This window comes from Canis lupus, chromosome 5 (assembly GCF_003254725.2).
Source record: "Canis lupus dingo isolate Sandy chromosome 5, ASM325472v2, whole genome shotgun sequence".
Classification (NCBI taxonomy): Eukaryota; Metazoa; Chordata; class Mammalia; order Carnivora; family Canidae; genus Canis; species Canis lupus.
This window is the reverse complement of record NC_064247.1, coordinates 31,617,288-31,640,613: the sequence shown is the minus strand read 5'-3', so window position 1 is coordinate 31,640,613 and position 23,326 is coordinate 31,617,288. Positions and strand designations below refer to the sequence as shown.

The 23,326-nt window shown below is 46.7% G+C and overlaps 1 protein-coding gene and 1 non-coding gene across 4 annotated transcripts in view; one reads left to right on the top strand and one right to left on the bottom strand.

Annotated features, from left to right (window-relative positions):
- Positions 1-23,326, top strand: part of ZFP3 (ZFP3 zinc finger protein) — a 90,990-nt gene that overhangs the window by 61,042 nt on the left and 6,622 nt on the right. For all 3 annotated transcript variants that reach the window (XM_049110098.1, XM_049110096.1, XM_049110095.1), the window contains one exon: positions 19,712-19,846. The gene's annotated coding sequence lies outside the window, so the exon portion shown is untranslated. The remainder of the gene's footprint in view (positions 1-19,711; positions 19,847-23,326) is intronic.
- Positions 6,418-6,521, bottom strand: LOC118354913 (small nucleolar RNA U13). Its single transcript, XR_004816322.1, has one exon. It is a non-coding gene; the product is annotated as a small nucleolar RNA U13 (small nucleolar RNA).

Below are 23,326 nucleotides of genomic sequence, written 5' to 3'. Positions count from 1 at the left end.
AGAAGGAATTTCCTGATAGAAAATGGGCAAAAGGGGATCCCTGGGTGGCTCTGTGGTTTGGCACCTGCCTTCGGCCCAGGGTGTGGTCCTGGAATCCCGGGATCGAGTCCTGCGTCAGGCTCCCTGCATGGAGCCTGCTTCTCCCTCTGCCTGTGTCTCTGCTTCTCTCTGTGTGTCTCTCATGAATAAATGCATGATATCTTTAAAAAAAAATAAGAAAATGGACAAAGGGTACAGACAAGCAATCCATGGAAGAAATACAAACAGTGGGCGAACATATGAAAAATGATTGCATCTCACCAATGGTGGAAGGGACGTGTATGCTGATGGTTCCTTCTGATGAGAACCTAATGATGAGGCTTTCCTGCAGGGCAGTTTGGCCACAAGCATCTGTACTAGTCTCCTTGGGCTGTTACGACAAATCACCACGAACTGGGCGGCTCGAAAGACATGCGTTGCCTCACAGTCCTGGAGTCTAGCTGTACAAAATCCACGTGTGGGTGGGACCACGCCCCCTCTGTGACTCTGGGTAGACTCCTTCCCAGCCTGTTCTGAGCTTCTGGAGAGGACGGGCATCTGGGCATCCTTGGTTGGCAGTGCATCACGCGTGCCTTTATCAGCGTGATGACCATCACCACATTGTCCCCGCGTCTCTCCATGTGTTTGAATCTGTGTCCAAGTTTCTCCTTTATGGGAGGACTCTGGTCCTCCTGGATCGGGATCCATCCTAAGGATGCCCTAACTTGATCATCAGAAAAGACCATATTTCCAAAGGAAGTCACGTTCACAGGTACCAGGGCTTAGAAACTTCAGCCTATCTTTGTGTGGGGGGGTGGGAGTGGGGCATATAATTTAACCGGTACTATGTCCAGATGTAAAATGAGCATATTTTGGCTCAGTAATCCCACATTTAGAAATTTACTGTAAGGATGATGCCTGGGTAGCTCAGCTGGTTAGGTGTCCTGCTCTTGATTTTGGTTCAGGTCATGATCTCGGGGTCCTGGGATCGAGCCCCAAGCCAGGCTCTACGCTCAGTCCAGAGTCTGCTTGAGATTCTCTCTTTCCCTCTGCCCTTCCTTCCTCTGGCTCTCTGGCTCTCTGAAAATTAAAAAAAAAAAAATGGAATAAAGACAAGAAATTTACCCTAAGGAGATACCTCGACCGACAAATACAAAGGTATTGTTTATGATAGTGAAAAGTTAGAGAAATTCAGCAGTCAACTGTGTGACCCCGTAAATATGTTATTCTACACGGCACTACAATGCCGATACAAACAGATGTGCAATTCTGCACTTATGGCTGTAGAAAAATGATCGCGACCTATTACTGAGTGAGTAAAGCAGATTATAAAGCTGCACATATAATAATGTTACAAACTCACATACTTAAATCTGTCAAGAAAGATGTACGTGGCTATGTTCACAGTGGTTGCCACTGAGTTGATGGGTTTTCTAGAGGCTTAAATTGTTTTCTCTTAATTGTCTGAGGATGTCAGGCATGTTTGTAAATCACAAAAACAAGAACTTGTTTTTATTTATTTATTTTAAACAATATTTGTTTATTTGCAGAGAGAGAGAGCACAAGCAGGGGGGGCTGCAGAGGGAGAAGGACAAGTAGGGATGATGGGTAGGGAGCCCAATGTGGGACTTGATCCCAGGACCTGGCTGAGTCACCCAAGTGCCCCGAGGACATGTCTCCAAAGAGCTCTGACGGGTGTGGGAGGCCAGAGCACTCATGGGAACTGGGGGTCCTCACTGAGCCTGCTGGAGTTGCTCTGCTATCCCCAACCACAGCCAGGCAGGCCCCTTGCCCTCCTGCCCCCTGCCCCGGGGTCACCGAGGTGAGATCACCCCAATCCAGAGGCAAGGTTGGTGTGCGGGTATTCGGGGGTGGGTGGGCAGGCAGCAGCCATCTCTTGCAGATGAGGGGGTCCCCACCCACTGTCCCCATTCCTGGAGGTGAAGATCCCCATGAGAGGGCATGGGGAGTCCCAACAGGCCTGTCTTCACCCCCACATTTCACAGGAAGCCCTCCAAACCCCAGAGCCCGTGAGAATGTCACCTTATATGGGCAAAGGGACTTTGCAGGTGTATGTTAAGGACTTTGAGACATGAGACTGTACTGGCTGACCTAAGTGGGGTCATGGTGACCGCCAGGGTCCCCACCCTCCCAAGAAGGAGGCGGGAAGGTCAGAGTCAGCAGCTGTGACCTGGGAAGTGAGCGGTCAGGACGATGCAGGAAGCGGCTGATTCCCCCCTAGAGCCTCCAGGAGGAACTGGTCCTGCTGACCTGTTCTGGACTTCTGACAGCCAGAACTACCACAGCAACAAGACTAAGCACCCCCTCCACACCCCGCAGCCCTCCCTTCCCCTGGCCTGCTGGCCAGCTCATGAAGTTTTCTGTCCTCAGTCATCGAAGCAACCCTTTCATGACAACAGCAGGTGTCACGTGGACAGACTGGTGTCCCCTCACCCTGGCGCTCCCTCTCATTGCCTCCATGCTGCTCCCTGGAACCTTCTAGATAGTAGGCCACGTCCTTGTGTGCTGTTGGGTAGAAAGCTGGGGGTGGGGGGAAATGGAGGGAGGAGGAAGGTTTATTTTTAAGCATCACCTGCATAAGAAGCTCCATTTCTGAGAAGCTGTGAAATCTTGCCCGTTTCAGCTTCCTCCACAGAAGTCCACCCAAAAAAGCATTGAAATGAGCACTTTGCTCTCATTTTCTTTTTATCATGGTAAAATGCACGTGATGTAAAATCTATCTTCTTACTCCTGCAAGCACGTGGCTTAGGAGTGTCGACACATTCCCACCGTCCTGACACTGTTGCCACTGACTGTCCCCAGAACTCTGTCCCCACGAAACACAAACTCTCCCCTTCCCCCCACAGCAACGTTTTTCTTAGAAAAGGCTCAAGCATTTTCAAAACCGTGAAAACCCAACCATTTTACCCCGTGACCAGTGCAGGGATGGCCAAGCTGCCCTTGAGCCTTTCTAGGGCAGAACAGTCAGTTTCAGGGCAAGCCCCTTCCCCCAACATCCAGAAAGCCCCCAGCTTCGCCTTCATGGTCTTATTGACCAGCCACGTGTGCTGCAGCCTGTGGGGACCAGGAACCAGAGAGGATGTCTCTCCTGGAGCCCACGGGGCACATAAAGGGGGGGCACGGGTCCCCAGCTGTGACCCTTGGGGTCTCGGTGCCGGAGGGCTGGGCTTTCTGGGTGCAGGGACCTACCCAGTTGAGTGTTTAATTTTCAACAAAAGGTAAAAATCATGAATCTCATGCAGACACAAAAATGAGCACCTGTTATAGATTTTATTTTTAGATTTATTTATTTGTTTGAGAGAGAGAGAGAGAGAGAGAGAGAGCAGAGGGAGAGGGAAAGGGAGACAGAATCTCAAGCAGACTCCCCTCTGAGCACAGAGTCCATGTGGGGCTCAATCCCATAACCCTGAGATCATGAACAGAGCCAAAACCAAGAGCTGGATGCTTACCTCACTGAGCTCTCCAGCAGCCCTGCCTGTTGAGGATTTTATTCTACTTGCTAATCAGTGAGGGAACCAAGTAGATGGTTTAACAGGTTGAAAAGAAAGTCCCATCACAGAGATGAAAAGTACAGCATAGGGAATACAGTCAATAATACTGTCGTTTAAAAAAAGAAAGAAAGAAAAAGGAAACAGATCCAAGGAACAGACACACTTATCGATGAGGAATATGGCAGTGAATGCACAAATGTACAGCAGACTGGTTTTTCCCCAGAGCTAGGGAGGCAGGGAAGAGAGTCAATTCACCCTGCACATCATAGGACATCATTTCCATCTCTACAGATAAGAATTATTTTTGTGTTGCCACCAAGTGTCTGTGCTTCACAGGGAACTGGGACCAGAAAACCCAGAGGGCGGGGGGGGGGGGCCTCCAGGATTTCCACAGTGCATGATTTTCCCCTGAAACAAAGTTTTCTTGACGTGAGAGAAGGCAGGGCCGAGGCGAAGGGGTCAGAGAGAAGAACAGGTGAATGGAGCCTCTGGGAGAGGCTGGGCATCAGGAGTAGTTCCAGACCAAGAGGAAGGGCCCCCACATTTCCAGGAGGTGCTGGAGCCTTCGGGATTCAGTTGTTACCCGTGACCTGAGTCCCTGCTGAATTCTGCAGAGAAACTTGGATGTGGAAGACCCCAGGGCTGGCTTCAGGGACAGCCTGGGAACGTGAGGCCAGGATTCAAGGCTGGACCCTGCAGCCTCCAAGGGCACAGGGCTGGAGTGGACAGCAAGGCCTCTCAGTCAGGTGCTGCCTCGGGTCCCCATAGCAGGGAGGCCCTGAATGCCAAGCCAGTGGACCAGACCTGGAGCCAGAAAGGACCCTGTGAGAGAATTCTTGCCTGGGGGACATTCTGGCCCCCCGTGATCTCCGCCCTGAAACTCCCAAAGCTGAGAGCGGGGAGGAGGCACTTCAGTGCCCACAGAGCTGAAGATCGTCTCAAAACCATAGAGCCGGGGGCAAGTGGAGGCCAAACCCTGCCTCTTCCTCTCTCTCTGGCCAGCTGGTGCCTGGATTCTCAGGAAAATGACAAATTCTCAGTCTCCCCGGTAGGTGGCGCCCTCACCCCTGCGAGGGACTGTGGCAGGTGCCTGCCCCCCACTGACCTGGGGTTCCCCACAGGAACCGCGGGGACCTTGGACACTTCGGCCAGGGGGGAGGGGGTCCGGGGGGGTTGGGCGGGGTCAGGAGACAGCAGGTGCAGCTGGGAGCTGAAAGCCCTGACCAGGAAAGGGGTCCTGGCCAGAAGTCCCTTCTCCATTCCCCCTCACCATGCACGGTGCTTATTCTTCCCACTGTTTCACTCCACTTGGCACAATAATAGAAATTCCAACCACTAAAAACTCATTGGTTTTACCGCAAAAAACACCAAAGTACCCAATTCGTAAATGGAGAGAATATTGAATAGGCATTTCTCCCAAGAAGATTCACACTTGGCCAACAAGCCCATAAAGGATTCTCGACATCATTGATCATTTAGGGAAATGAGAATCAAAGCCGCCTGGGTGGCTTAGTCAGTCGGTTGAGCATCCAAGTCTTGATTTTGGGATGGGGTGGGGGTTCCTGAGTTCGAGTCCTGTGTTGGGCCCCATGCCCACATGGAGCCTACTTAAAAAAACAACAAAACAGGGGCAGCCCAGGTGGCTCAGCGGTTTAGCGCTGCCTTCAGCCCAGTGTGTGATCCTGGAGACCCAGGATCGAGTCCCTCGTTGGGCGCCCTGCATGGAGCCTGCTTCTCCCTCTGCCTGTGTCTCTGCCTCTCTTTCTCTCTGTGTCTCTCATGGATAAATAAATAAAATCTTTAAAAAAGAAAACAACAAAACAAAAAACCACAGTGAGATACCTTCACACCATTTAGGATGGTTACTATTAAAAAACAAAATGAAACAAAACCCCCAGAAAATGGTGTGTCAAAAAAGATGTGAGGAAATTGGAATCCTTGTGTCCTGAGAGTGGGCACGTACAGTGATGCAGCTGCTCTGGAAAACGGTGTGGCAGTTCCTCCAAATATTAAAAATAGAGCCACCACATTATCTAGCAATTATAATTCTAGGCATATACCCCAAAAAATTAAGACTAGGGTCTCAGGGACACCTGGGTGGCTTCGTGGTTGAGCATCTCCCTTCGGCTTAGGTTGTGACCCCGGGTCCTGGGATCAAGTCCCACATCGGGGTCCCTGCAGGGTATCTGCTTGTCCCTCTGTCTGTGTCTCTGCCTCTCTCTGTCTCTCATGAATAAATAAGTAAAATCTTAAAAAAAAAAAAGAATAGGGTCTCAAGAAACATTCATGCACCTGTGTTCATAGCAGCATTCTTTACCCCAGCCCTGACATGGAAACAACCCAAGTGTCCACCGATGGAGGATCAGGTAAACAAAATGTGGCCTATATCCGTGGAGTGGAATATTATTCCACCTGAGAAAAGAAGGACATTCTGACACCTGCTACAACGCGGATGAATGTTGAGGACGTTATGCCGAGTGAACTAAGCCAGTCACTAGAGGACAATATCATGTGACTTCACTTTCATGAAGAACCTCGAGCAATCAAATTAGTTGAGACAGGAAGGAGAATGGTGGCTGCCAGGAGCAAGGCAGAAGGAAGAAGATTCACCAATAAAACCAGAATCATGCTTCACACATCAAAATCCATATCAAAGAGGCTTTAATAATTATTTATTATTATTTTTTAAATTTTTATTTATTTATGATAAGTCACACAGAGAGAGAGAGAGAGAGGCAGAGACATAGGCAGAGGGAGAAGCAGGCTCCATGCACTGGGAGCCCGACGTGGGATTTGATCCTGGGTCTCCAGGATCACACCCTGGGCCAAAGGCAGGAGCCAAACCGCTGCGCCACCCAGAGATCCCTTATTATTATTATTTTTTTCACGTCAAATGGGTAATGTGCCGTGGTCGTAACAAGGTTTGAGGGCGGCATATGTCACACAGTGGCGTGAACACATAATCATCACATTTATGAGCTACAAAAGGATCAGAGGCTTTTTTTTTTAAGGATCAGAAGCTTTAACATTTAAATATAAAAATTAAATCAAGTATTCTTGAAATGAGCAAGACTTTCTAAAGGTGACTGATTTTAATGAAAACAAAAATAATGGAAACAAGATTAACTTTTTTTTTCCTCCCAAAATATATTTATTAGAGACACTTAGGATGTGCTCTGCTCCTGATGTTTGGCATGGGGATATTGCAGTAAATAAAACAGATAAATCTCTACCCTTATACAGTTTGTTTTTTAGTGAGGAGACAACACAGATTTATATAACGTGTTGGGTGGTACTAAGGATTATTGAAGGAAAATGGAGCCAAGAAAGGGAGATTGGAGCAAGAATAAGAGTGAGTTTCATTTCAGGGATAGGGAACAGAAAACACAAACAAAAAATTGTGAGAAATATCTGTGCTATGTGACAAGAGTTATTTTCCTTAATATGTAAAAAAATTAATTTTACATCAACATGGGAAAGAGGCACAAACTAATGACAGAAACAGGCCCAGAAATGGTAGCAGTGGTGGAATTAGGGACAAATGCATGTTAAATAGATATGGAGAACCCACATCCATGACCCAAGCCATGCCTCTAGAGATGACAAATAACACTGAATGGAATCCCTCGATTAGATAACACAGAAATTATCTAAAATTAGTGACCTTAACATGGTAAGAGGAACTGTCCACAGCGGAATACAGAGAAGTAAAGGCTGAAAATATATGAATGCCGAGTGTGAGATAACTCTGAGAAGCCTATGATGTGTGTGCTGGAGTCCCAAATGGAAGAGGCACCAAAAAAAAAAAAAAAAAAAAAAAAAAAAAATTCCAAGAAATAATGGATGCAAGTTTACAAATTTCATAAAAACTACAAACTCACAGGCCCCAAAAGCTCAATGAACCCAAAACACAAGAAACATGAAGAAAACCACCAAGTTCCATCATAATCACAGTATCAAGGGATGCCTGGGGGGCTCAGTGGTTGAGCATCTGCCTTCGGCTCAGGGTGTGATCCTGGGGTCCTGGGATCCAGTCCCACATCGGGTTCCCCGCAGGGAGCCTACTTCTCCCTCTGCCTGTGTCTCTGCCTCTCTCTGTGTGTCTCTTATGAATAAATAGGTAGAATCTTTGAAAAAAATATTTTAAAAAATGTACAGGATAGATGATGTGAGTGATGGAGGCTCTGAGGTCTGGGGTCAGACTCCTGTGGTGCATCACCTGGAAATTTCCCGTACCACTTCTGAACGCTCACTTAGGAGAGCTATTTATGACTCGAAGCTCACCTCACATCCCCTGAAAAGTGGAGATAAAAATTGCAGCTAGTATTTACTGTGTGTCTACTCAGTATTCCAGAAGCTTAATGTGATTACCTCATTTAATCACCCCCACAACGCTTCCAGTAAGAATCATTAGCGAGTCACTGTTACACATGAGAGGGCTGAGGCACTGCGGGGCATATCTGTATCTAGGGGAGGTTAGGCTAATAAGTGACAGTGATGGGATTTGAATGCAGGTACTTGAAAGCCGGGGGCCCGTGACCCAGGACATGGATCGCATGTGGATGGTTGGTTTTCAGCAAAGGAGCGAAGGTGATTCAGTGCAGAAGGAAAGGACGGTCTTCTCAACAAATAGCGTGGAAACTGTAGGACGTCAAGAACCACACAAACAAAACAAAACCAAAGTACTCGAGATGGATCACAGAACTAAAACGTAGGACATGAAACTGATGAACTTAGCACAAAATCTTCGTGACCTTTTGGTTCAGCAAAGATTTCTTAGCTCCTGTGCTATCTGTAGAAAACCAAATTCATATGTTGGACTTGCTCAGAATGAGAACGTCTCTTCCAAGGACACCATTAGGAGAATTGAAAAGATAGACAACAAATTGGAAGAGAATATTGGAAAGTCAAATATTGGATAAAGCTTTGTGTATGCAGTATTTGAAAGACTCTAAGGGGCGCCCAGGGGGCTCAGTGGGTGACGCTTCTGCCTTCCACTTGGGCCATGATCCCGGGGTGCTGGGGTTGGGGTCCTGGGGTTGAGTCCCTGCATCGGGCTCCCTGCTCAGCGGGGCGTCTGCATCTTCCTCTCCATCTGCCTCTTCCCCCCACCCCTGCTCAAGCTCTCCTTTGCAAATAAATAAATAAATAAATAAATAAATAAATAAATAAATAACTTCACAATAAGAAAACAAGATGGAAAAAATATTTGAAGGGACATATCAACCCAGAAACACGCCCATGGGCATCCCTTCGCCACCCTGAGTGACCACAGGGATACAAAGCGACCCTCAGTGAGGGATCTGCACCGTGGCCAAGTGGCTGAGTGGAGGGTACCTGGCTGTGCACATGCTGGTGGGGACGCAGCGGAGCAGCCCCCTCGTGCCCTCCCGGCAAGCACAGAAACCAGAGCCAGCCCTCTGGAAAACAGCTTGGGACTTTCTGGAAAAGTTAAGCCGGCACTTGCGTGGGAGCACCCGTGGGTGCACGCGGTGCCGTCGATGGAGTCACGGTGTCTGCAGCTCAAGTGCCTGTGCCCGGGTCAGCTTTGCTGGAGACTGCAAACCAGCAGCAGCCTGGGGTCTGACCTCCTCTCCCTGGGTTCCATGGAAGCCACACATTCTCATCCTTGCCCTGTGACTCACTTAGACGAGCCCCCACTTCCCCACCTACTTCCTCGCTGCCCTGGTCCTGCCTCGGCTTACTCCCGAAATGCCACAGCTACTTCTGTGCCCCGACTCACAGATGACCCCGTCAGGTGGTGGCAGAAATCTAAATATAACCTGGCTGGCTGGCAGGCTGGCTGGCTTCCTAGGTGCGCTCAGGCCAAAGACCAAGAGCTGTGCTGTGCCCGGGCCACAGGATGACACCCCAGGGCAGACGGAGGGAGAGAAGGTGTGTGTACTAGGAGGCCCAGTGGTCCAGAGGAAGAGGAGGCCAAACCCCAAGCCAGAGGCGAGGCTGAGAGCTGTGCAGAGGACTAGCGTCCCTAAGGGCTGAGTTCCTGTCAGGTGCATCCTAACCCCGATAAACTGAGGCCTGAGGACCTGGCCCAGGCCAAGTCTTCCACTCTTCCGTCCCTTTATTCACTCAGGCAGCAAACATTTCTGGAGCCTCTTCATCGAGGCTCTGTTTTTTTTTTTTAATAATAAATTTATTTTTTATTGGTGTTCAATTTGCCAACTTACAGAATAACACCCAGTGCTCATCCCGTCAAGTGCCCCCCTCAGTGCCCGTCACCCATCCACCCCCCCCCCCTCCCCTTCCACCACCGCTCGTTTGTTTCCCAGAGTTAGGAGTCTCTCATGTTCTGTCTCCCTTTCTGATATTTCCTACCCATTTCTTCTCCCTTCCCTTCTATTCCCTTTCACTATTATTTATATTCCCCAAATGAATGAGAACATATAATGTTTGTCCTTCTCCGACTGACTTACTTCACTCAGCATAATACCCTCCAGTTCCATCCATGTCGAAGCAAATGGTGGGTATTTGTCGTTTCTAATGGCTGAGGAATATTCCATTGTATACATAGACCACATCTTCTTTATCCATTCATCTTTCGATGGACACCGAGGCTCCTTCCACAGTTTGGCTATTGTGGACATTGCTGCTAGAAACATCGGGGTGCAGGTGTCCCGGCGTTTCATTGCATCTGCATCTTTGGGGTAAATCCCCAGCAGTGCAATTGCTGGGTCATAGGGCAGGTCTATTTTTAACTCTTTGAGGAACCTCCACACAGTTTTCCAGAGTGGCTGCACCATTTCACATTCCCACCAACAGTGCAGGAGGGTTCCCTTTTCTCCACATCCTCTCCCACATTTGTGGTTTCCTGCCTTGTTAATTTTCCCCATTCTCACTGGTGTGAGGTGAGACTCATTGGGACTTCATCAAGATGAGAAGCTTTTGCACAGCAAAGGATACTGTCAACAAAACTAAAAGACAACCTACAGAATGGGAGAAGATATTTGCAAATGACATATCAGATAAAGGGCTAGTTTCCAAGATCTATAAAGAACTTCTTAAACTCAACACCAAAGAAACAAACAATCCAATCATGAAACGGGCAAAAGACATGAAGAGAAATCTCACAGAGGAAGACATAGACTTGGCCAACATGCACATGAGAAAATGCTCTGCATCACTTGCCATCGAGGCTCTGGTTTTAGACCCACATCCTGCTTTCTAGGCGTGGAGAGCAGAACATCTGCCCAGAAACTACAAATACCTTGACAAGGGCCCTCAGAGGTCTTCAGCCCAGATCTGGGACGGGAGGCAGCAGGGAACGTTTGCTGGGCGGATTCCCACCCAGGCGCAAGTCCCCGGGGCCAGGAAGACCCAGGAGAGGTTGGCAGGGTGGGACCCGTGGGCTTGGCTGGCCTTCGGGGACTGGAGGGGTTTGGATATTGGACACTGAGGTGAGGCTGGGCTCTGTGTGGTGGCAGCATCCTCATCCTGATGGCCTTGTACACCTGGCTGGGGGGCATGGCCACGTGAACAAACAAAACAAAACACAACACAGACTCACAGCCCCAGAGGACCAACTGGTGGGGGCCAGAGGGCAGGGGACCCGGAGGCCACTTGTCTGCCAACAGGCTTGTGGGTGAAATGCAGAAAGCGCCCAAAGTGACCCCGTGGCCACCCATCGGTCATGCACATTAGGTGACCCACCTCAAAGTAGCCATAGGCCCTAAACAACCAATGGGCTACCTACAGCCAGACACAGGTATCAAAAGGGAGAATTCCATGCATTTCCATAGTCTCACCCTCCTCCCTGTAACTGTGGGCCCTCACCCACGCCTCCTGGCCCACCATCTTGCCTTCACTCCCTGCCCGCCACCCCTGCTCCCTCACAGTGTATTCAAAACATTGTTTTATCCCTTTTTTCCTGCCATGTCTCCACCTGTTCAGTGGTAGACTGAATCAAGAGGTGCAAACTGCTAGTTAGAAAATACACAAGTCACGGGGATGCAGTGTGGAGCACAGGGAGCATGGTCAGTAATACCGTGAGGTTGGAGATCGTCTGGTGATGTGTAAACATACGGGGTCACGACGTTGGACTCTGTCAGCTGTGGAATGGAGAGTAAACAGGATGTTAGGGAGCTGGGGGTGGGAGGCCAGCAAGGAGGCCCCCTAGGCGGGACACTCATAAGGGACTGTCTGGGACACGGATGGGGTGGGATTTGATCTGCCCGGCAGTCCCCAGGCCACATGATTATCCTCCTCATGGTGGAGACAGGAAACGGATACTCCCCACTCAAATGTTTTCAGACGATATAGGTTTCCAGCGCGTGCTCTGGGCTCTATACTGGATGCTATAAACAGAAAACCCATATAACTTGGGCCCAGTGTAGCTGCAGTACATCACAATATACTGGGGGCAAAGATCACGGCAGCCGCTGTGCACCCCCCCACCCCGTGCCCCCACTCCTGCAGGTGGGCCTCCACCCTCTTCTGGAAGGACACCTGGTATACCAGCCCTACTGGCTATGATCTGACCTCTGCACCCGCACGCTAGCACCAATCCGTGGAACATACATCAGCCACGTGGGACATGTTTCAACCATTGTAGGTTTAAAGATTTTATTTATTTATTTTTATTTTGAAAGAGAGAGAGCGAGTGAGCTGGGGGGGAGGGGCAGAGGGAGAGAGAGAGAGAATCTCAAGCAGACTCCACATTGACTGCAGGGCCTGACAGTGGGGCTTGATCCCATTACCCTGAGATCATGATCTGAGCTGAAATCAAGAGCAGATTGCTTAGCCTACTGAGCCCCCTAGGTGCCCCTCAACCATTTTAGATTTTTTTTTAATTTTTATTTATCTATGATAGTCAGAGAGAGAGAGGCAGAGACATAGGCAGAGGGAGAAGCAGCTGAAATCAAGAGCAGATTGCTTAGCCTACTGAGCCCCCTAGGTGCCCCTCAACCATTTTAGATTTTTTAAAAATTTTTATTTATTTATGATAGTCACAGAGAGGGAGAGAGAGGCAGAGACATAGGCAGAGGGAGAAGCAGGCTCCATGCACCGGGAGCCCGACGTGGGATTCGATTCCGGGTCTCCAGGATCGCGCCCTGGGCCAAAGGCAGGCGCCAAACCGCTGCGCCACCCAGGGATCCCCCATTTTAGATTTAATACAAAATCACACCCATGTGGATCATCTTGCAGATCCCTGGAAATAGAGGCCAGACCCATGGCAGCAGCTATGTCTTATTTCAGACATGGAGAAAACTGCTGTAGCTACAGGAAGCACCCATATGAGGTCCTCGATTCTCCTGCCTAAAACCTTCAGTGGCATCTCCCTGCACTGAGGAAATACTCAAAGCCCTTGCTGTGGCCTTAAAGGGAGGGCAACTGTATAATTTGCTGTCTGAACCCAAATACCGTTGAAAAGAAAAGAGGCTCGCACAGTCGTGTAAACTGGACAAGTTCCAGGAAAGCCAAGGAGAAAGTCCACTGGAAAACATGCCCCCCAAGCTCCCCTACGCCATGCCCTACAGCTTCCCCACACCTTCATTGAAGCTCCAGTGCACTGGCCCTCCTTCTGGCCTGTACCATGCTGTGCCTTTCTTCTTTTCAGGGTTTTCTGGTCCCCCCAACACTGTTCTTCGTCCTTTCACCTGGCTGATTCCTTCTCATTAGCACGGGGAGCTCATTCTGAGTTCCCACATCACCTCCTCTGAGAAGTTTTCCCCCACCACCTCAACTAGGAGCATCCTCACCTGCATCCATGTCCTCACCATGCCACATGTTCCCGTGGTTTGTTAAATAGAACTAATCACAGTGTGAAATTGCCTTTTTATTTATTTATTTGCTTATATATTACATTTCTCCACTACATAGTAAGCAGGAACATTGTCTCTTTATGCGGGTATTCCCAGTATCTAAAATAGTGTATGTAGGTAGTAATCACTCTTTAAATATTGGATGGACGATGGATGGATGAATGGATGGAGGGATAGAGGGATGGGTGGGTGATGAATGGATGGATGTATCGATGGATGGATAGAAGGAGAAAAGAATGGATGGATGGAGAGAAGGATGGATGGATGATGGATGAGTGGATGAAGGACAGGTGGATGAAGGATTGGTGCATGATGGATGGATGGACTGATCCATGACAAGAAACATTCCTGGTGCTTGGTGACTTAGCCAAAGTAACCCAACAAGCGAGGGCAGATCTAAGGTTCCCACTTAGTTTCCTTCCGGTCCTCTGCCCTGTACCTATAAAGTGGGTTACTTGGAGCCCAGCAAGCACAGTCACATTACCCTGGACAGAAATGCCCTTTGGAAGAAAACCACTCCAGAGAAAAACCTGGCACTTACTCCCCTTGGCTCTCCGGTTTCTCCATTCGGAATGCTCTTCTCTGCCCTCACCCTGCTAACTATAATTTTGGTATAAGTGAGAAAAAGTTATTTTACAAAGCTTCAATTTTTAAATTGAAGTTTTTAAAAACTCAGTTAAAACATTTTTTCTTAACTAAAACTTATGTTGTTGAATTTAATCTAAGGTCCATCTTCATTGACCAAATGATTGACATTATACAAACAGAAAAATATCATTACTACCCTCAAAGATTACTACAAAAATGGAACTCATGAAGTTCAATAGCTGTGGAATACCCTAGACAAGCTTTAGATTAGCATCAAAACTCCAGCACCGACTTGGCTCTCAAGAATTACCTGTGCGGCTTCAGACTCAGACTCAATCTTCAAATTCTTGGGAGGCTGGCATTCTTCATTTGCCTCACTTCTTCTTTGAAGATTATTTATTTATTTATTTATTTATTTATTATTTATTTATTTATAACCCTGAGATCATGACCTGAGCCGAAATCGAGAGTCAGATGCTCAACCTACTGAGCTCCTAGGTGCCCCTTGCTTCTGCTACTTAATGATGATCGGAAGGTTCTAGCCAATGTAAAGAGACAATAAGGAAGGAAAGAAAGAAGGGGGGAAGAGATGGCAAAGAAGGGACAATTGCTAGTAACGACCCAAAATTATAAGATTCAGCTTATATTCAGTAATCAGCTTCCTTTAAAATCAAAAGAAAGGGACGCCTGGATGGCTCAGTGGTTGAGCATCTGCCTTTGGCTCAGGGTGTGATCCTGGGGACTGGGATCGAGTCCCGCATTGGGCTCTCCACAGGGAGCCTGCTTCTTTCTCTGCCTGTGTCTCTCATGAATACATAAATAAAATCTTTATTTATTTATTTTTATTTTTTTAAATTTTTATTTATTTATGATAGTCACAGAGAGAGAGAGAGAGAGAGAGGCAGAGACACAGGCAGAGGGAGAAGCAGGCTCCATGCACCGGGAGCCCAATGTGGGATTCGATCCTGGGTCTCCAGGATCGCGCCCTGGGCCAAAGGCAGGTGCTAAACCGCTGCGCCACCCAGGGATCCCCATAAATAAAATCTTTAAAAAAAATCAAATCAAAAGAAACTTTTGGTCACAAGAGTATTTGATGAGAAGGCTATAAAGGAAACACATTCTTACCAAAATTGTGTGAGGACGTGAGAGTTGTTCCGGCTATTGTCATCTTAGAGAAGGAAGAAGAGTTAGGGGTTTTGGAGACCAGCCAGGTGTTCAGCGGAGATCTAATTTATGATTAGACAATACATGCCTGCTTCCTTGTCATCACGACGGCAATTTCTCGCAGCGTGTTTACTGGCATTCTAGGAGAAGGAACCGAAGAGGTTCTGTGAGATAGCCATCTGTTAGAGTACAAGAGGTTTTTTTGTTCCTGGCTAATCTCACAGGAATGTAAGTTTTCACCACAAGGCTTCGGATACCCATAAAACGTGTAAAACATCATTACCACGGCGGGCCGTGTTTGTTCATTTAGGCCGCAAAACACACTAGTTAGAGGAAATTGAACTTGCTTGCTCAATCTGTCGGTGAACCTTGCGGTTTTATGATCACAGACATATCATTGTATAAATGTAGCCATCTGCACTGCGTAGACGCTGGTTGGCTCACAGAGTTTCTGGGAGAGCTGGAGAACCAGCTTGGAGGTTACGAGGTGAGAACCACAAGCAAAGGTCTGGCATAGAACCCACGTTGGAGAAGACGTCTCTGCTACCATCTGGGGGGCAGGAGGGTAAAGGCTGCAGGGACATGGTTCACTGCTCACGGGAGGCGACCACTGGCCTGGTTGCCACCGCTGACACCATTCTGCAGCCCCCAACTCTGTGTCTTCTTGGGCTCCTGACCCCAAACTCGAATCAGTGCATTTGATTGGCTGCCCTGGGTCACGCGCTCCTTCCCTTCTGCATGGGACACTGCGAAGCAAGTATCTGGCGGTGGGAGCTTGTCTGGTGGGAGGAGGGCCGTGCTCTTCAGGGAGACTGTCACAATGGGGAAGGGGATCCACACATAGGAAATAGAGGAAAGAGGTTTGGATCCTGGGCTGTCAATAAAGATGAAAGAAATCCGACACCCCTGGCAGACCCCAGCTATCCTCTCACTCTGCACCTGCGCCCAAACGGTAGCTTGTTGTAGGAGGAAATGATCTTGCACTTTGATGGAACCCACTCATTGTCCACAACTGAGCTGGCAACATGGCCGGACTATCCTGTGCCTTCCTCCAAACCCAGGTTGCTACCTGCTGAGCTTCGACTTCACCTCTCTCTCCTCCTTAGACCTCCAGCAGCTTCCGCTCAGCCCATGGTGCCTTGGGTGGTGATCCCTGGAGAAGACAGGTGCATCCAGAGGAGTCTAGCCCCTCATTCCACCCAGGCCACCCTTCCACTTGCTCTGAGGATGCCGCCGCCCCTCAGCCCCTTGGGGGTGGCGTCCACACCCTGTCCCCCCCACACACACGCTACTCAGTCCTTCCCTCAACCACAGAGACCCATCCTCCCATCACTCCCCTCCAGAATCACAAGCAGGGCAAGAACATACTCCTAGCCATTCCCCTTCTGGCTCTTGCCTCACGTTTCTGTTCCCGTCCCCACACAAAGCTCCTCTTTAGGACCATCTATTTGTGTGCTCCCCTTGCTCAATGCTGTCCTTCCCACAAACCACATCAATCGGGCTCCTGTCCTCCCCATTTTGTCAAGGTCACCGTAGACCTCTGTCTTGCCAAAGCCAATGTTTGTTGCATTTTCTGTTGGCATCTTACTGAGCTGCCCGGCAGCCCTTTGTATTGTTGAAACAACTTCTTCTGGAGGTTCTGGAACTTCACACTCCCTGACTTTTCTCAACCTACTTCGCTTCCCTGGGGTCTTCTCTCCTCTACGACCTCCTCTCCCTCAGTGATTTCCAGCTTCCTTGTCAAATGTTTTTTCTCTATGATTTTTATCATATATTATATATTTTGATTGTATTTCCTTGATTTATTTTGAAAAGTTTCAAGCTTACCAAGAAGTTGGGTGAATACTAACTATGAACACCCCTATGGGCTTCCACGAAGCTCATCAGCATTTTGCCAACATTTGGACTTTCTCTCTCCCTCTCTCTGTCTCTCTCTTCTTCACTTGTCCTCCTGCCCCACACACTTTACTTTCTGCCCAACCATTTGGAAGCAAGTTTCAATGAACATGATACTGCTCCCTTAAGTAGTTTAGCATGTATGTCCCAAGATCAGAATAAAGGTTTTCCTGAGTGACTACAATACTATTATTACATCTAAAAAAGTGAATAATCACTTAGTATCACTAATATATATAGTGCATATTCAAATTTCCCCAAATCTCCACCATCTGACTTTTTTTTTTTTTTTTTTTTTTATGATAGTCACAGAGAGAGAGAGAGAGAGAGGCAGAGACACAGGCAGAGGGAGAAGCAGGCTCCATGCACCGGGAGCCTGATGTGGGATTCGATCCCAGGTCTCCAGGATCGCGCCCGGGGCCAAAGGCAGGCGCCAAACTGCTACGCCACCCAGGGATCCCACACCATCTGACTTTTATAGAAGTTTTTCTTTTAGTTTTTTCAAAGGTTTTATTTATTATTTTGAGAGAGTGAGAGTGGGGAGGGGCAGAGGGAGAGGGAGAATCTCAGGCTGACTCCCTACTGAGTGAAGAGGCTACAGGGCACGATCCCAAGACCCTGAGATCATGATCTGAGCCAAAGTCAAGAGCCAGACCCTTAATTGACTGAGGCACCCAGGCACCCCAAGTTTTTTTTTTAATCCAAGATCTAATCAAGATTTATCAACTACAGTTGGCCCTTAGTATCTCTAGTCTCCCTTGCTGTAAAACAGAAAACTCCTCCCCTGCTTTTGTTTCCCCGCCCCGCTCACGCAACGTTGATTTTTTGGAAGAGCCCACTCTGGCTTGTAGAATGCATTTCTCAGTTTGTGTAATTTGGCCCCCTAGGGGAAAATTTGGTAATGTCACTGTTGAGGGAGTGCGTGTTAATCCTTTGGGATTGAGACGGGAAAATAACATGGGCTGCATGGCTCATAAGATCAGATACTTGTTTCTCACAGTCCTGGAGGCTGGGACTTCCGGGCTGCGGCTGGCAGGTGCTCAGTGTCTGTGAAGGGCTTGCTCCCTGGTGCATAGACACCTGTCGTTTTGCTATAGTTACTCAGATGAAGAGAGCTGTGTAGGGCCCCTTTTATAAAGGACAAAAATCCCATTCACGAGGACTGCACCCATGACCTAATAACCTCCAAATACCCCCACCTCCTGATGCCATCAGCTTGGGGATTAGGATAGCCACATAAGGATTTTGGGGGGACACAGTATTCAGTCTGTAGCCACATACCTTGGGCATGTGATGCGGAGAGGCCAGATGGGCTTCTGAACATCCTGCAGTCCACGGAAGCATCCCCACAACAAAGGATTACCCAGCCCAAAACATCAGCAGTGCCAAGGTGGAGAAATCCCCGTTTACATGTACCTAATTGTTTACTTATGATTTAGATCCAGGTTCACCTTGTCTCAGTGTTTTATTTTTTTTTTAAGATTTTATTTGCAAGTAATCTCTATAGCCAATGTGGGGCTTGAACCCACAACCCTGAGACCAAGACTTGCATGTTCCACCGACTGAGCCTGCCAGGTGCCCCCATCATTGCTTATTTTGGTGCCCACGGTGCCATTGGTTGGCCAGCGCGAGTCACTGCAAGCTGCCTCCTGCTTCCTTGTGACATTTCCGTTAATCTTTTAGCTTTCTTTCTTTCAAAAAAATTTTTTGTTGGTTCTTAGGATCTGGCATATGGTAGACTCCCCTTAAATGTGACCTATCACTTTTATCATCATTATTAATATTATTATTAACATAGATTAGTTGAAATGAGCCAAATGCAGAGCAAAACCCTCTCTTTCCATCTATCCCCATTCCAGACACAAAATTAACCCATAATTATTAATTGGCAAATACTTTCTCACTTTTTTAAAATTTTTATTTATTTATGATAGTCACAGAGAGAGAGAGAGAGGCAGAGACATAGGCAGAGGAAGAAGCAGGCTCCATGCACTGGGAGCCCGACGTGGGATTCGATCCCGGGTCTCCAGGATCGCGCCCTGGGCCAAAGGCAGGCGCTAAACCGCTGCACCACCCAGGGATCCCTACTTTCTCACTTTTATCACAAATTTCATATATGTGTGTATGGGGTGTGTGTGTATATATATATAGTATAATGTGTGGTGTTATTATTATTTTTTCTTAGTAGATTCCATACCTAGTTTGCAACCCCAGTATGGGGCTTGAACTCACAACCCGGTGATCATGACCTGGGCCAAAATTAAGAGTTAGCCGCTTAACCAACTGAGCCACCCAGGCACTCCTGTGTATGACTTTTTTTTTTTTTTTTTTTTTGCTTTGCCACCGAAGAAAATGATTATAAATAAATAAAATCTGATAGACAAAAAAAAAAAAAAAGAGAGAGAGAGAGAGAGAGAATATCAGGCAGCCCCGGTGGCTCAGCGGTTTAGTGCGGCCTTCCACCCGGAGTGTGATCCTGGAGACCTAGGATCGAGTCTCACATCAAGTTCCCTGCATGGAGCTTGCTTCTCCCTCTGCCTGTGTCTCTGCTTCTCTCTCTCTCTCTCCTTCTCTCTCTCTGTCATGAATAAATAAATAAAATCTTTTAGAAAAAGAAAAGAGAATATCATATCAGAAGGCATAGTCTTTTCTCCAGAAATGTTACTCCTTAGTAAAATCTTTGCATGTTTTTCTTTATTGAGATTAAAGTGGCTTTTCTTAATATGTGTTTTTTTTTTCCCTGCTACCATCCAGGAAGGTGAAGTTGTTGAAGTGGATGAAGAAATGGCAGTTAGCCTGAAGAATTCATGATTTGCCCAAGATTTTCTGATCAGATCAATTGGAGAGAAGCTGCCAACATGTAGTGGCTGCTCTGCTTTAGAATCCAAGGTTTGTTTGGCTTTCAATCCCAACCTTGCCACAGACTGCTAAAACAAGAAACAAATCGTTATTCTTTTAATTGGCTGCTATGAATGATTTCTAGCATATTTGTATCTACAAAATGATTTGAATTAACTTCGTAACTTTATTTTTCCAATCTGGACTGTAAGTTAGACACTCTACACTTGGTGCATGAATGGATTTCGGGGCATCCATGAACCCCTTAAAATGATATGTGTGTATGTGTATTTTCTCAAGAAGGTGTCTATTACTTTCATCAGATTTTTATTTATTTATTTTTAAATTTATTTATTTATTCATGAGAGACACACAGAGAAAGGCAGAGACACAGGCAGAGGGAGAAGCAGGCTCCCTGTGGGGAGCCTGATGTGGGACTCGATCCCAGGACCCTGGGGTCACTCCCTGAGCTGAAGGCAGATGCTCAACCACTGACCCATCCAGGCGTCTCTCTTATTTTTTATTTTAATCCCACTGTAGTTAACATGCAGTGTGGTATTAGTTTCAGGTGTACAATATAGTGATTCAACACTTTCCTACATCACCGGTGTTCATCAGGACAAGTGCAATCCTGACTCCCCATCACCTGTCTCCCCCATCCTCTCACCAGCCTTCTCTCTGGTGACCATCAGTTTTTTCTCTATGGTGAAGAGCCTCTTTCTTGGTTTGTCTCTATTTTCTTTATTCATTTGTTTTGTTTCTTAAATTCCACATATGAGTGAGATCATATGGTATTTGTCTTTCTCTGACTGGCTTACTTCATTCAGCATCATACTCTCTAGTCCCATCCATGTCATTGCAAGTCTTTGTCTTCTCCTCTTTGCTTTTTGGCACAAAATGTGTTTCAGGCTCACCTTCTATTTTCCCTGCCTCTCTGCCCAGGATCAACCATGTCTCCAAATATTCCTTTTTTTTTCTTTTTTTTCTAATGGAGCATTGAATTTCAGATAAACTGAGTGCCAGTTGTGTTTGCTGTGTATCATCGCTTCTAAGCCCTTCTGATGACCAGAGCAAAAATCATGAATTCTTAAAATATATATATTTTTAGAGATCATATGCTACTATTAATATGACCAATCCAACTTCATCCAATACTGCTACACCTTTGTCCTCCTGTATTTGTACCTTCCTTTCTTTGCAGTGAGAATCCTAGTTCCCAACAAAATCAACATATTTGTGTACTTACTCTACCCTATAATCTACCCAAGATAGTTTGAGAATTGCTCTCTGTGTTGCGATTTTTATTAGACTGGTTTATCCTGATTCCTTTTGTGGAAAAATGAATACAGGTAGAAGCACTTCCATAGACAGAGTAAAGGTCTCTGAAAATCTGTTCCTCTGTAAAAATATCAAAAGCACTGGCAAATAAATGGTCAAAATCAACTGTATTAGAACTCTAGAAATTCACCAAAGTCTTGCTAAAAGGATTTATTGTAGAAAAATGACTGAAACTAGGTAAGAACGAAGGATTTCTGGCATTTTTAGCTTACTCTCTTCTCACCCCTCCTCTTCTTTATCTTTGTAGTAGACTTGAAACTATAGTTGCTATGAAAGCCACCAGGCTATAAGCCATTAGAGGGGGTAGAATAGGGTTGAACTTGCCCCCAAATCCCCAACACAGAAAACTGTCACCATGTGATCTGTCTGGTAGCTCCTTAAAAATCTCCAGTCTTAGGGCTTGTTTTTATTTGAACTGACTCAGAGCTTATTCTAAGCAAACAGGCTATCCCCGGGGCATTCATTGAAAGAAAAAAACCAGTTGTGATGGTTCAACATCATAGCTGCAAGAAGTAGTAATACCAGTTGGAGCTAACCAGAAGCCGACCAAAGAACTTGAAAGGCAAAGCTAGGGAATGAGATGTCCACAGAGGGCTCTGATATTCTCTGACTCATTCTTGGAACTCCAGAAGGACACCTGCGTGTACAGGGCTGTGAACATGTCTAAGAAACACCCGAGAGGCCCCAATCTCTCACTTCTTTTTTTTTAAAAGATTTTATTCATTTATTCATGAGAGACACACAGAGAGGCAGAGACCAGGCAGAGGGAGAAGCAGACTCCCTGCGGGGAGCCCGATGTGGGACTCGATCCCAGGACCCCGGGATCACACCCTGAGCCAAAGGCAGACGCTCAACTGCTGAGCCACCCAATTACCCCACCAATCTCTCACTTCTGACTGACCTTGAGACTTTGTACAAGCATGAAACTAAGGGCAAAGCAGAGTCATAAACTACCTGTTGTAGCATTGAAGTCATGACGGAACACACACACATAACCTCATGTCAAAAGCTGGGAATCTTATTGCTTCAAGAAATTTTTTTTAAAGAGTTATTTATTTATTTATTTATTTATTTATTTATTTATGAGAGAGAGAGAGAGAGAGAGAGAGAGAGGCAGAGACACAGGAGGAGGGAGAAGCAGGCTCCATGCAGGGAGCCCGATGTGGGACTTGATCACGGGACTCCAGGATCGCGCCCTGGGCCAAAGGCAGGCACTAAACTGCTGAGCCACCCAGGGATCCCTGCTTCAAGAAATTTAAGGAAATCTCTGTCCAATTATTAGCCGAACACCAGTAAGGCCAACTTCACAGAATAATGGGAATTCCAGAAGGAAAGGAGAGAGAAGAAGAACATTTAAAGAAATAATGCCAGATAATTCCCAAATTTGATGAAATACATTAATTTGTACATTCAGGATGCTCAACTAATTCCAAGTATGGTAAACTCAAATGATGTATACCTAGCTGCATCAGTTAAACTTATGAAAACAAAAGCCAAAGAATCTCAAAAGCAGCAGGAGAAAAATCACATACCAGAAATCCTCAAAAATGTTAACAGCTGACTTCTCATCAGAAACTGGAGACCAGAAAGCAGTGGGATGACATATTCAAAGTGCCGAAGCAAAAAGATCGTTAAAGGGGATCCCTGAGTGGCTCAGCGGTTTAGTGCCTGCCTTTGGCCGGGGGCGGGATCCTGGAGTCTTGGGATCGAGTCCTGCTCCTGCGTCAGGCTCCCGACATGGAGCCTGCTTCTGCCTCTCTCTCTCTCTCTCTCTCTCTCTCTGTCTATCATGAATAAATAAATACATAAATCTTTTTTAAAAATTGTTAAAATTCCATATCCAGCAAAATAATCCCACAAAAATGAAGGAGAAATTAAGACACTTTCAGATAAACAAAAACTAAAACATTTGTTGCTGGCATATCTTCCCTGCAGACAATACTAAAAGGAATCCTTCAGGCTGAAATGCAAAGACATTATACAGCAACTCAAATCCACACAGAAATAAAGAATACCAATAAAGGTAACTACGTAAGTATAAGACAGCAAATATTTATTTTTTGTTTGTAATTTTTAAATCCTAGCTGAATAAATAATTATAAAGCTGTGTTTATAGATGTATTAATTTCCTCTTCCATTTTATGAGCAATTAATTAAATGTAAATATATGAAACAGTCCAACCAAAAGACCAA